The sequence below is a fragment of the Polistes dominula genome, unplaced genomic scaffold (assembly GCF_049000335.1).
Source record: "Polistes dominula isolate Pdom_NZ unplaced genomic scaffold, Pdom_raw_medaka contig_436, whole genome shotgun sequence".
NCBI classification, from domain to species: Eukaryota; Metazoa; Arthropoda; class Insecta; order Hymenoptera; family Vespidae; genus Polistes; species Polistes dominula.
Genome location: NW_028301050.1, coordinates 81,013 through 94,630, shown reverse-complemented (window position 1 = coordinate 94,630; position 13,618 = coordinate 81,013). Strand labels below are relative to the sequence as shown.

At 30.8% G+C, this 13,618-nt stretch overlaps 2 long non-coding RNA genes across 2 annotated transcripts; both read right to left on the bottom strand.

Moving 5' to 3' along the window:
• Positions 1-2,034: 2,034 nt before the first annotated feature.
• Positions 2,035-9,085, bottom strand: LOC149031532 (uncharacterized). The gene is made up of 2 exons (XR_016177679.1): positions 6,760-9,085; positions 2,035-6,678 (listed from the first exon to the last, which is right to left on the bottom strand). It is a non-coding gene; the product is annotated as an uncharacterized LOC149031532 (long non-coding RNA).
• Positions 9,086-11,819: 2,734 nt separating this feature from the next.
• On the bottom strand, positions 11,820-12,788 carry LOC149031531 (uncharacterized). The gene is made up of 2 exons (XR_016177678.1): positions 12,672-12,788; positions 11,820-12,365 (listed from the first exon to the last, which is right to left on the bottom strand). It is a non-coding gene; the product is annotated as an uncharacterized LOC149031531 (long non-coding RNA).
• Between the last annotated feature and the right edge of the window lie 830 nt (positions 12,789-13,618).

The following is a 13,618-nucleotide window of genomic DNA, read 5'->3' as shown; positions in this document are numbered from 1 at the left end:
TTCTCCTACCGTCCCTCACTAATATCCCTTCTCGATCCGTTTCCCGCTTTCTCTCGCCCAGCGATGACTTCTCACGCCCCGCAAGCCCCTGTCTTTCCAAAGCATTTTCACCAATCACGAAGACGAAGGATATTTTCCCCTTCTCTATGAACCTCTCGCTGACCATTAATGCGATTCTCGCGAATCGCAAAAAACATTTTAACCGTAGCGTTGGCGGAACACCTGTAGGTGTCACGATAGTAATCAATAAATGTTACAAACGTTATTTTTCTACTTTTGTTTTGGATGTACACTAGTTAGTTAGAAAGGTAGTTATATTAGGTTGATACGTATGAAATGTCAGATTTTTAAGAAAACTCCAAATCTTTTTTTAAAACCAGTTTATTTAAACGAAATAAACTCTACTTGTTTCAATACACTTTCCCCAACGAAATTTTGGCCTGTCTTTAAGAAATTCTGATCTTTAGAATCAATAAACTTTAATATGGAATTTTTAAACTGTCTTCATTTTCAAACTATTTATCCTGTATAAGCTATTCAAAATGTTTAAAAAAATAAAAGTTGGTTAGCGAAAAATCCAGTTAATAAATTGAATGCTGAAAAATTTTATATATTAATTCATTTATAAAGATCGGGTTAGTAATTATAAGCATACCTTACCTTTATCCGATCCAGCCTATTTTGCACGATCAGATCGTGCTGTATCAACTAATCCATTTTTTCACCTTGCTAAATTCAAAAAAATGTCGCAACATTATTGTATGATCAACTTCCATTCTGGTAGCATATTCCCCAATGTTCACCAATGCTTTCAGAGCATCATTTTTTACAAACGTTTTGAGACTTCCACGTTGTTTATTTTGTAGGAAAAATTCACCAGATCGAAATTTTTAAAACCAATGCTGCAGTTTTCGATCGTTAAGGAGTCATTCTGTTTTATCATTTTAAAAATATCAATTTTTTTTAATTTTATGAAAGAAGACATATGTAGAATTATCAAACAAAAATTTTAGAACGATCCGAGCAGTCTAAGTATATTAATTTGCGAACAACACATACAGATATTACAGATAGAGGAGACAAACCATCTGCGGTTGTGTAAGTCTCTGCATGAATAAAGCAGCAAAAAAAAAAGGTTGATGTTGACTTGACAAAACCAAAATTACTTGAAAGATGTTTGGGTGGCCACACATTTAAAATAATAATGAGTGCTTCAACAAATGCGTTTGGGCTATGGTGCCTAAACATCTATTTAATGGTAAAAAAACACCTATTTAATGGTAAAAAAATTGTTTAAATAGCTTTTAAATTAGCAGTTTGTATCTTCAACGAAGGTTTTGATTCAATACTGAAAATAATGCACGTTTTGGAGATAAAACTTGGCCCTATCGCAGTCAATTACGCTAGTCACCGCGGCAACAGGCGCGTGCGCTCAGCTAATTGTTTGAGCGGAGAAGCTTTGATAGAGGCCAGGACAAAACGAAAAAAGGCTAGAATGGAAGAAAATGAGTATTTTGAAGAAGCAGAAGGCATACTATATGGTGCAGGCATCGCAGAATAAGGTAAAGTCAGACTTTTTAAAAATTTAACTAACTACTCAACCGATCCTTCTGAAATTTTAACCACATACTCTACACATGAATGGCTATCTCGCATGCTACAACCAAGTCAAAATATTAATTTTTACTATTTTTTTTTTTACAAAAAACTGCGAAAAAAATCGTTGATTTTTTTATTTTTCGAAAAAATGGCCGTCATTTGGGTTTGTTTTCATAAAAATTGATAGTTTTAGCATACCCGATAGCCATTGTCATACTTAATTTATAACCGTTTAATTTTTTTGTTTTAGATCACCCGTTCTCAAATTTCGATGCCCGCCAACAGCATACCTACTTTTGAAGGGTTCACGTTTGTCAGCCATTTTGGATATCAAAAAACGTTAAAAACAATAAAAAAAAATTTTTTTCTTGTACTTCCAGAGTGTATTTATCATACCCAACAACTTTTATATGTATATGTATCCTACAAAGCCTAAAAAAAAATGGTGAAAATAGCCTGTTTTTTCGGTGTATAAACCAGAATGAACCCTGAAGGGGGTATTTTGGTCTAGAAATTTAAAAAAATCGATTTTTTTTCATATTTTACAAGCTTAACCTTTTAGGAATGTGTCCTTAAGAGGGTTTTTCAAAATTCAAATTATTTTCGGAGATATAGCTGTTCTAGTGACGCAGCATCCTATATCCTACCCTTATTACGCGAAACTTTGAACGCGTTTTTCTCGAAACTGTTTTTTTTACGGTTGTCATGATTTTTCAAGATCTACTGAACCGATTTACTTAAAATTTGGTGAGAGTTTTCTCTATGAATTTTTCTATCATACTAACTAGACTTTTATAATAATTTTTAATTTTTACTATTTTTAAAAAATTCGGAAAAGTAAAAAAGAAAGTGGTAAAAATAATGTATCATTTTTCAGACAGCCGCAATTTAATAAATTAAAACAATTTTTTTAAACTATTTTTTAGTTAGTACGATAGCAACGTCATTCCTAATTATTAATTTTTTTTTTATTTCGGATTATTAGAAGAGTTGCAATTGTGACAACCGTAACGCGCCATTTTTTTGGGACCCCCTACTTCATCAGCCTATATCTTTTTCAATTTTGAATTTTTTCAAATATTTTTTTTCAAGTATTCTTGAAATATTAATAAATATCTAGTAATATTATGGATAGTGAAAATGTTATTCGTCTTTTTGTTGTTGCACTTTAAAAAGTACCTAAAACTCATACCTCCAGACCAGATTACCCCCTTAAGGGGTCTACCCTAATTAGAATTTTCAAAAAATCGATTTTTTTTTACATTTTTTGAAAGTATACATATCTAGAAGTATCATACTAAAATTTTATAAAGATCGGAGCAGTGTAACTGTACTTTTTTTGCGAGCTTTATCTTACTCCGCTCGGTTAGATACCGCGCGCTTTCTTGTTCACCGAAGAAGCTGCTATTTATTGTCCCTATTGTGGGGGTGGTTTCAGACAGAAAAAGAAATATATATACCTAACTGAAGATGATATAATATAGTTTATTAAATTATGATGATGTGATATTTCATAAATATTATCATAAAATTTCAACTGATAGCAACCCTCAGCATTCATACTGTTCCGACTCTTAGTGGAAGTACAAGAAAGCTGTAAGAGACAAGACAGTTAAAAGTTTCAAACATCCTCCTGCTCTTGCAAAAGATGTTCAAGACATTCTAAAACCAATCTACGAAGATTTAACAAAGCCAGAATTACTGGAAAGATGCCTTGGTAGAAACACGCAGAAAAACAATGAGTCGTTCAACAACTGCGTTTGGGCAATGGCTCCTAAACACGTCTTTAGCGGCAAAATTATTGTTCAAATCGCTTGTCAAACAGCTGCTTATATTTTCAATGAAGGTTTTTAAACAGTTTTGAAAATTATGTCAGTAATGGGAGTCAAAATTGGCCCGAGCGTCATGCACTTTGCTTCCGAACGTGACAGAGAACGCATACGTGTAGCAAACCGCCGCAGCACTAATTCCTCTAAAGAAGCTAGGACGCAACGCAGAAACGCTATTTTGGATAAAAATGAACGTTATGAAGAAGAGTAAGTTATAATGTATAGTGCAGGTATCGCTGATTAAGAACAGGTAAAATTTTTTCACGATTTTTCCTTGAAAAAAACTTTAAACGCGTTTTTCTCAAAACAACGCTTTCCAAAGCCTTGTTGATAAAATCTCCGAAACTACTAGTCCAATCCCTCTGAAATTTTTACCACATATTCTTTACTTGTATAGCTATAGCGCATATCAAGGGTTTTTTTAGATTTTGATTTTAACTATTTTTTTTGGCCAAAAACAGTAAAAAAACGTGTTTTTTCATTTTTTTCGAAAAATGTCCGCCATTTTTTCAATTTTTCAAAAATCAAAAATCTTTCGATATGCGCTATAGCTATGAATATACTGAATCAAACAATGTTAGATTTTTTTGTTTCAGACCCACCATTCCAGAGATTTTATCAACAGCGAGGACACACCTTTTTTTAGGACGTTTTTTGAAGTATCATTTTCATGTATAAAAAGTTACTAAAATATACAAAAAAATTGTTTATTGTAGTTCGATAGTGCATTAATACAGTGCAATAAATTATATATCAATATTTATAATATAAAACTGTTAAAAAAATTCTAAAGAAATGTCTTTTTTAGTGTGTCTAATTGGAGTAGACCCCTTAATATAATATTTTCAATTTTTAGTTTCTGATCATCATCAATGCGTGCATTGGTACAGAGATTTGCGTGGGTCAACATCTGACCCGTTGGTCATAGGTTCGCCATCCTTGTGTAAAAAAATAGAAAAGAAGTCGTAATAAAATAAAATCTTAATCTTGGGGTTAAAAGTCATCTCTATTTCTGCTGTCGGCAACTTGACTTGATAGGCCACCGAACAAACGTATATAAAATATACTACAGACATAATTCTGTAAATTAATAACATTTAGCAGTTACTAGAATTTTGTATTTAGCCTACAATGTAGTTTTTACTTGTAAAAAACTGCAAATTGTATTTGCCATCTAGTTGCGAGTCAAGAAACTATCTTGAGTTTTTAAGTAGGTGTTTTTCAGGTCAAGATAACAATTTGTCATTTCAAATGAACATTTTTTTTTCATTTTAAAATAACAATTTAAAAAACAGTTAAAAAGAAAATAATGAATGATAATTAAAAAAAATAATTCACATAATGTGATATGTTTATTTTTAAAATTTATGTGGAATCATATTTAAAACAGCATTTATAGAATTAAATTCAGAAGATAATAATCTTTAAAAATAAATAAATTTTATAAAAAAAATGCGTTTAATTTTCGTCCTCTACACCACTATCAGTATTTTTAAAATTTAATAAAACAAAATTAGAAAAGACATCTTCATAAAAAATACATATAATATTTATATACGTTTTTAACCAATGGGCTTGTAAAAAAGATAACTATTTATCATTAATATCATCGGTGTTTATTATTGGTTACACAATTCTTCATTGGTTATATTTAAAGTGGGAGATTCATCCCTTAACAAAATGGACAATGTTATTAATGAGTTAAAGATTATTATTTTCTGAATTTAATTCCATAAATACTGTTTTAAATATGATTGCACATAAATTTAAAAAATTAACATATCACATTATGTGGATTAGTTTCTTAAATTATCATTCATTATTTTATTTCTAACTGTTTTATTAATTGTTATTTTGAAACTAAAAAATGTTGTTTTGAAATGAAAAATGTTCATTTAAAATAAAAATTGTTATCTTGAAATGAAAAAATTTTCATTTGAAATAAAAAATTGTTATCTTGACGTGAAAAGCCTATATATGGCATATACGTATATGTAGGTGCACACAAGCACACATGTATATACAATTCTTAGTAGCCAAGAGTGGGGACTACGAAGCATCAAACAAAAAAGAGACCGAGAATAGGAAATACTGTATACAATATTCTATCTCATTCTCTCGCAGGCTTAATCCTATAGATGTATATATACAGGTGACCTTTGACTTTTGCGCTTTCTACTTTCGCACAATTCGCTATTTCGCACATTTTTAAAGATTTAACTCTTTAATTCTCTGCAATCGGATGTTCCTTTTTAGGGGACATCAGACTATCCATCAGATGTCAATGTTGTTCAAATAAAGAGAACAAAACAGTTTCAGTCTTTCATTAGGGCGTGCGTCAACGTGTTGTGTATTTTTCTAATTTAGACAAATACTTTAAAACACAGTTTTTGATGCATACTCTTTTACATCCCTGTACTTTTGAACATTCAACATTCGCACATCCTTTCAGGAACCAATTATGTGTGAAAGTCGAGAGCATACTGTATATATTTTACTCTTTTTCTTTTTTTGGTGAAATAGCCGTTTCATCACTTTTCGTAACACCGAGTATTATCTCTCTTCGTATCATCGAGCTCCTCGATTTGAATTACATCGAGCTCCTAGCTTTTTCGTTTAATCTGCCTTCAAATCACAACGATTCTAAAGAAGTTTTCACTTTAAGAATATGAAACTTTTCATCTTATTTTCTTAAAAACGAGTTATTATTTGGTATAACTGCTTGCGCAATGTATGATCCTAATAGACTGCTTACAAATTTTCAAAGATAAAAATTGTTTATTGTAGGATGAAATAGATCGTTTCTCGGAACTGCATTTGTTTAATCTAGTTACACGATACCGCTGCTTGAAAGAGTGGGTCGTGTAATGTTTCGTTGCATCTAAAAATCTGGAATATTCCTTATCGGAAGTAAAGGAAAAATCAAGATATTTTATGGTAAGGAATGGTTGGAAAGTTTCGAGCAAGAAATAAAAAAAATATAGAAGAGAAGCGACCTGTTGTTAATTAGTTCAGTTCAGTTTAGTTCGAATTAGCGAAGGCTAATAGACAGTAGGCCCACTACTGGCCAGTAGATGTGTAACGTTACATCTGTGTAATATAAATAAGACTACCTTAATTTATTATTCGCTACTACTTTTACCATATCTCTAGATTGATAAAAAAACAATTTGATACCGAAAAAATTAGGTACGGAAGACACTATTTAAACAGTTGTACTACCTGCACACCCACAGTATTTCATTTTGTCCTGAATAATGAATGATATTTTCCCGTTATTTATACAATATGTAATAACAGTGTGCAATAAAAATAATAAGAAAAAACTTACATAAATCACTCGCACTGTGCTTTTTCAAATATATCTCTTCGGAAAATATTTTCGCGTGGCTAGTAGATTGTTAAAACATTAAATGCAACTGTTAAGAAGTAAATGGTGAGTTAAGTATACAATCAAGCTCATATACTGATAAAATACAATAATTAAGCGTAAGAGTAGTTACATAGTAAGTATGGTAGGAACAATAGATAACCTCTCTTGACTTCTTACATTTTCTTTCCAATCTCCCTCTCGTATTACCCCCTTTTCTCCTACCGTCCCTCACTAATATCCCTTCTCGATCCGTTTCCCGCTTTCTCTCGCCCAGCGATGACTTCTCACGCCCCGCAAGCCCCTGTCTTTCCAAAGCATTTTCACCAATCACGAAGACGAAGGATATTTTCCCCTTCTCTATGAACCTCTCGCTGACCATTAATGCGATTCTCGCGAATCGCAAAAAACATTTTAACCGTAGCGTTGGCGGAACACCTGTAGGTGTCACGATAGTAATCAATAAATGTTACAAACGTTATTTTTCTACTTTTGTTTTGGATGTACACTAGTTAGTTAGAAAGGTAGTTATATTAGGTTGATACGTATGAAATGTCAGATTTTTAAGAAAACTCCAAATCTTTTTTTAAAACCAGTTTATTTAAACGAAATAAACTCTACTTGTTTCAATACACTTTCCCCAACGAAATTTTGGCCTGTCTTTAAGAAATTCTGATCTTTAGAATCAATAAACTTTAATATGGAATTTTTTAAACTGTCTTCATTTTCAAACTATTTATCCTGTATAAGCTATTCAAAATGTTTAAAAAAATAAAAGTTGGTTAGCGAAAAATCCAGTTAATAAATTGAATGCTGAAAAATTTTATATATTAATTCATTTATAAAGATCGGGTTAGTAATTATAAGCATACCTTACCTTTATCCGATCCAGCCTATTTTGCACGATCAGATCGTGCTGTATCAACTAATCCATTTTTTCACCTTGCTAAATTCAAAAAAATGTCGCAACATTATTGTATGATCAACTTCCATTCTGGTAGCATATTCCCCAATGTTCACCAATGCTTTCAGAGCATCATTTTTTACAAACGTTTTGAGACTTCCACGTTGTTTATTTTGTAGGAAAAATTCACCAGATCGAAATTTTTAAAACCAATGCTGCAGTTTTCGATCGTTAAGGAGTCATTCTGTTTTATCATTTTAAAAATATCAATTTTTTTTAATTTTATGAAAGAAGACATATGTAGAATTATCAAACAAAAATTTTAGAACGATCCGAGCAGTCTAAGTATATTAATTTGCGAACAACACATAGAGATATTACAGATAGAGGAGACAAACCATCTGCGGTTGTGTAAGTCTCTGCATGAATAAAGCAGCAAAAAAAAAAGGTTGATGTTGACTTGACAAAACCAAAATTACTTGAAAGATGTTTGGGTGGCCACACATTTAAAATAATAATGAGTGCTTCAACAAATGCGTTTGGGCTATGGTGCCTAAACATCTATTTAATGGTAAAAAAACACCTATTTAATGGTAAAAAAATTGTTTAAATAGCTTCTAAATTAGCAGTTTGTATCTTCAACGAAGGTTTTGATTCAATACTGAAAATAATGCACGTTTTGGAGATAAAACTTGGCCCTATCGCAGTCAATTACGCTAGTCACCGCGGCAACAGGCGCGTGCGCTCAGCTAATTGTTTGAGCGGAGAAGCTTTGATAGAGGCCAGGACAAAACGAAAAAAGGCTAGAATGGAAGAAAATGAGTATTTTGAAGAAGCAGAAGGCATACTATATGGTGCAGGCATCGCAGAATAAGGTAAAGTCAGACTTTTTAAAAATTTAACTAACTACTCAACCGATCCTTCTGAAATTTTAACCACATACTCTACACATGAATGGCTATCTCGCATGCTACAACCAAGTCAAAATATTAATTTTTACTATTTTTTTTTTTTACAAAAAACTGCGAAAAAAATCGTTGATTTTTTTATTTTTCGAAAAATGGCCGTCATTTGGGTTTGTTTTCATAAAAATTGATAGTTTTAGCATACCCGATAGCCATTGTCATACTTAATTTATAACCGTTTAATTTTTTTGTTTTAGATCACCCGTTCTCAAATTTCGATGCCCGCCAACAGCATACCTACTTTTGAAGGGTTCACGTTTGTCAGCCATTTTGGATATCAAAAAACGTTAAAAACAATAAAAAAAAATTTTTTTCTTGTACTTCCAGAGTGTATTTATCATACCCAACAACTTTTATATGTATATGTATCCTACAAAGCCTAAAAAAAAATGGTGAAAATAGCCTGTTTTTTCGGTGTATAAACCAGGATGAACCCTTAATAGTATGTACCCAAAACTCCTGTCTTATATTTAGTGCAACTTTTGCAGCAATATTACTAAGTTTATACTCATATAAAGAATGTTACACAAAAATTGATTAAATTGATATCTTTACGAAATAAAAAAATGTTGTGTGCAAATCACCCAAGTTAGAAATGAATCCTTCAAAAAGCAAGTTTCGAGAGAATGAGACGAATGCATAGTATCAGGAGTAGGATAATTTATGATATAGTATTATTATAATATTATTTTTCTATATTTCTATTTTCAGTAAGTTATATTATTTTTATTGGAAATATAACAGCAAGTATTGTGCATTTTTTTAAAGAACATACCACTTTTCTTTTATTTAAAAATGTTTTTATTATATTGAATAATTAGTATAAAATTCTATAATACACAAGTATTATAAATAATTATATAATTTTCTTATATGCCTGGGAAAATACTTGTCTTTGGGATATTTATTATAAAAACATATAAAAATAAATTCAATGGATATACTTAGAATTTTATAAATCAAATACTTTTTATGAAAAAAACCCCCAAAAATGTGACAATAATTTACTTGTTTTTGAACAGAATTTTTGAGCTACTTCTAATGTATCTTCTAATGTTGCTTATTTCTTTTTCTCTGATTTATCTTGTCATCATTTTTTTTTGTAAAATATTTCAGGCAATATATATAACAAATTTTATGTAAATCCTTATTATTAATTATGATATTTGCGAAATAAAGAATTTAATACTAATTTTTTTAAAAATAGAAACCTTTTTGAATAGAGAAGATATGACACGTTTTGTAAAAAAAAACTATAAGCATGAATATTATCGAACTGATAATAAACATTGGGAATATAGATTAAATTTCAACGGACTCTTTCTGTTTTTTATAATTCTGTTCTCATGAAAAGGAACCGACTTTGGGGTATAGGTAGCTGACAAAAACTAATATTTTTAAAATTCTATCCATTAAGATGGAATGCTAAATGCGATTCATTATATAGATAAAACAAAGATAAAACAAATATGATATATAGATAAAAACAAAAATGGTAGAATGTTTGTCGGTGGAAAGATATCCTATCTTAACCTAAGTAAATATAATATATTTTTTTCAAACTCAGATGGATAAATTTTTTTTCTTTTGCACTTTTCACACTTTCTGTGAATGTGAGATATCTTTATTATGGGTTAACACACACAAGTATTTCTTTTTGTGTTGCAACTAATACCTGAAGATGCTCTAAAAGAAGGGAGCAATTCTGGTCGTATGATTTTCGTTTCATCGGGTTTTGAATTACAACAATTTTAATATCTATTTATCATTTCCGTTGCTTTATTTTATAATATTAAAAATTTTTTATAAAAAACTTATTTTCTATATTTTTTTCCATATTTGTAAAATAAGTTATATTATTATATTCTTATTGGAAATATAAAGTAATTAAGGTTTATTTGTTTTTGTCACGTGTCTAGTTTCTTCTATTTAAAAACTTTTCTATTTTATTGAAAAATTAGTATAAATATCCTAAATACGCAAACAATATAATAAAAAAACATGTCTTTGGATATTTATAAGAAAAATATTCTACAGTGTTGTCTAATTCATTTTCTCTGATGTATCTTGTAATCATTTTTTTTTTTTTGTAAAATATTGCAGACAATACAATTATTATATTCTATACATTTTATAATTATTAGTGATAACATTTGCGAAATTAAGAATTTAATATTAATTTTTCAATAAAATAGAAACATTTTTAAATAGAAATAGAAAATAGGAATAGAAAAAATTTTTTTTTTTTTTTTTTTTTTTTTATATATGAGAGTTTATTTGCAATCTATTACAAAGTAACAATAAGCAAATTTGTTGGTAAAAATAGAATAGTACAAGAATAACATGCAGGTATTTCGCTCAATAGCTAATACCTTCTTAATATTAATATCACATGTATGACGTATATCTTAATGTAACAAAAATATAATATTATATATTTAACCTTAACTCAGACTACTTGAAATATACTTAAAATCTAGTTATATTGTCTATCGGTTTGAATCTTTTTAAGCGGCGTAAATCGTGAACTTCGTTAAGCAGTTCATTAGCTAAGGTATTAGGGTGGAATTGGAGTTTTTCAGAGTACTTAGTAGTAGAGTTTTTAACAACTGACTTGACAGAGGGTATTTCAAGATCCTTAGAGATGTTTTTGTTAGTGACATACCATGGAGAGTTTGTTATAATGCGAAGTGTCTTTGATTGGAATCTTTCAAGGATTTCAATATTAGAGTTGGCAGATGAGCCCCAGAGTTGGATACCATAGGTCCATATGGGTTTCAAAATACTTTTGTATATTATAACCTTACTATTGAGAGAAAGTTTGGAGTTTGGACCTAATAGCCAGTAGTGTTTCCTAAGTTGTAAGCCAAGTTGCTTCCTCTTTTGCCAGATGTGGTGTTTCCAGTTTAATTTACTGTCTAAGTGCATTCCTAGATATTTAACTGAATCTGATTGGGGAATTTGTATGCTATTAATTGATACTGGAGCACATGTTTGTTTTCTGAGTGTGAAAGTAATGTGCACCGATTTCGTTTCATTAATACGAATTCTCCATTTTTTTAGCCATAATTGTATACCGTACAAATTTTCTTGAACCAGGTTTGAAGCTAGTGTTGGGTTGGAGTGAGAAGCCATGATTGCAGTGTCATCTGCATAAGTAGCGGTGGTTGTTTGTTCAGTCGTTGGTAGATCTGCCGTATATAACGTATATAAAACTGGTCCAAGGACACTTCCTTGTGGGACGCCTGACCTGATAGGATGTAGTTTGCTAAATGTATCATTTTGTTTAACAATAAAGTATCTATTATCAAGATATGACTTTAATAATTGGAACATACAGAAGGGTAGTGCTTTTTTAAGTTTGTATAATAAGCCTGGGTGCCATACTTTATCAAAGGCTTGAGTGACGTCCAGAAAGACAGCCGAGCAATACTTTTTTTCCTCAAGACTTAAGCTTATTTGACGGACTAGTCTGTGTACCTGCTCTATCGTAGCGTAAATAGAAAAATAGAAAAGAAATGACACGTATATATATATACCTTCCAGCTCACACAGATTTACACACTTATACAACTTACAAAGACAGACTTCACACCTTCTTTCTTTATTTCGACCGTCGGCTCGTTTTGACCTTATTCTTTTGTCGCATACTTGCGTGCTTATCTCTGTTTATTCTTCTATCCTTCTATCGCTCCTACCTACAAACAAGTATAGTATCGAAATTATTGTATATGTGTCTACGCTTCGTAGTATGCAGTCGCACACAACACACACATATACAAAGCTTAGTAACCAGGAATGGGGACTACAAAGCTGCATATAAAGAAGAGACCGAAAATAGAAAAAACTATATAGCTATATTCTTTCTAATTCACTTGCAGATTCAATCCTACAGATTTATATATGTTTGTTTCGTTTTTGCTTCTTAATACCGTAGCCATACTAAAACAATTTTCACTTTTAAAACACTCTCATATCCTTTTCACTTGATCCTTAAATCTTACCTCACCGACAGAAAGAAAATTTATAGAGGAATAATAAAATCAATTAACCATAGCTAATCAAATTTTATCCGGTGTTTCTCAAGACAGTGTTCTTGGACCCTTACTTTGTGCAATCTACCCAGCAGACTTATTTACCTCAGAAAAAATAACTACATCTACATTTGCTGACTATGCAGCCCTGTTATCATTAGACTACGATCCCATAAACGCGACTGATATGCTTTAACGTCATCTGCACGTGCTTGAAAGATGATGCTCGGAGTGACGAATCAATAATAAAAATAATAAATATAAATCAGCGCATATAATTTTAACGCTGCGTAAGCGCACTTGTCCTTTTGCAACCATAAATGAAGCAACTATACCAACCAAAGCTACAGTCAAATACTTAAGGTGCGTATTTGTTCAAAATATCGGTTACAGATCGATACACGTTTCATTGAACCTCCTAGCCTAGTAGTAGTGAACCTATGACCCACGAGTCAGATACTGAACCACGCGTTGGTAATGATGCACGATACTAAACATTTAATATAATATATTAAATCTATAGAAATGTTAATCAAATAATTTTAGATCAATGAAGAAACTTGCTCTTTTAACGATATTTTAGCGTATTCCTATGAAAAATTATTCTCATCAATGACTTTTTTAAAATCGACGATTTGAAATAAGCTTGGGAATGAAATAACAGTAAAATCCGTAAAACTAATGAATACGAAATATAAACCTGATATTACAAAACTATCTGAAAATAAACAATAGCACAGGTTTCTAAATAAAAGTACTAACAATTTTATTATGAACGTGTAGCCTATTTTTTTAATTCTCAATTCTCATAGTTTATCCGCCTCCTCCCCCTTCAAAAGGTCATCTCGCTTAATTATCAACCTACAAATAAGAGCTGCAATCGACAATGAACCGTTTTTTTTTAAACCTCAAAATTT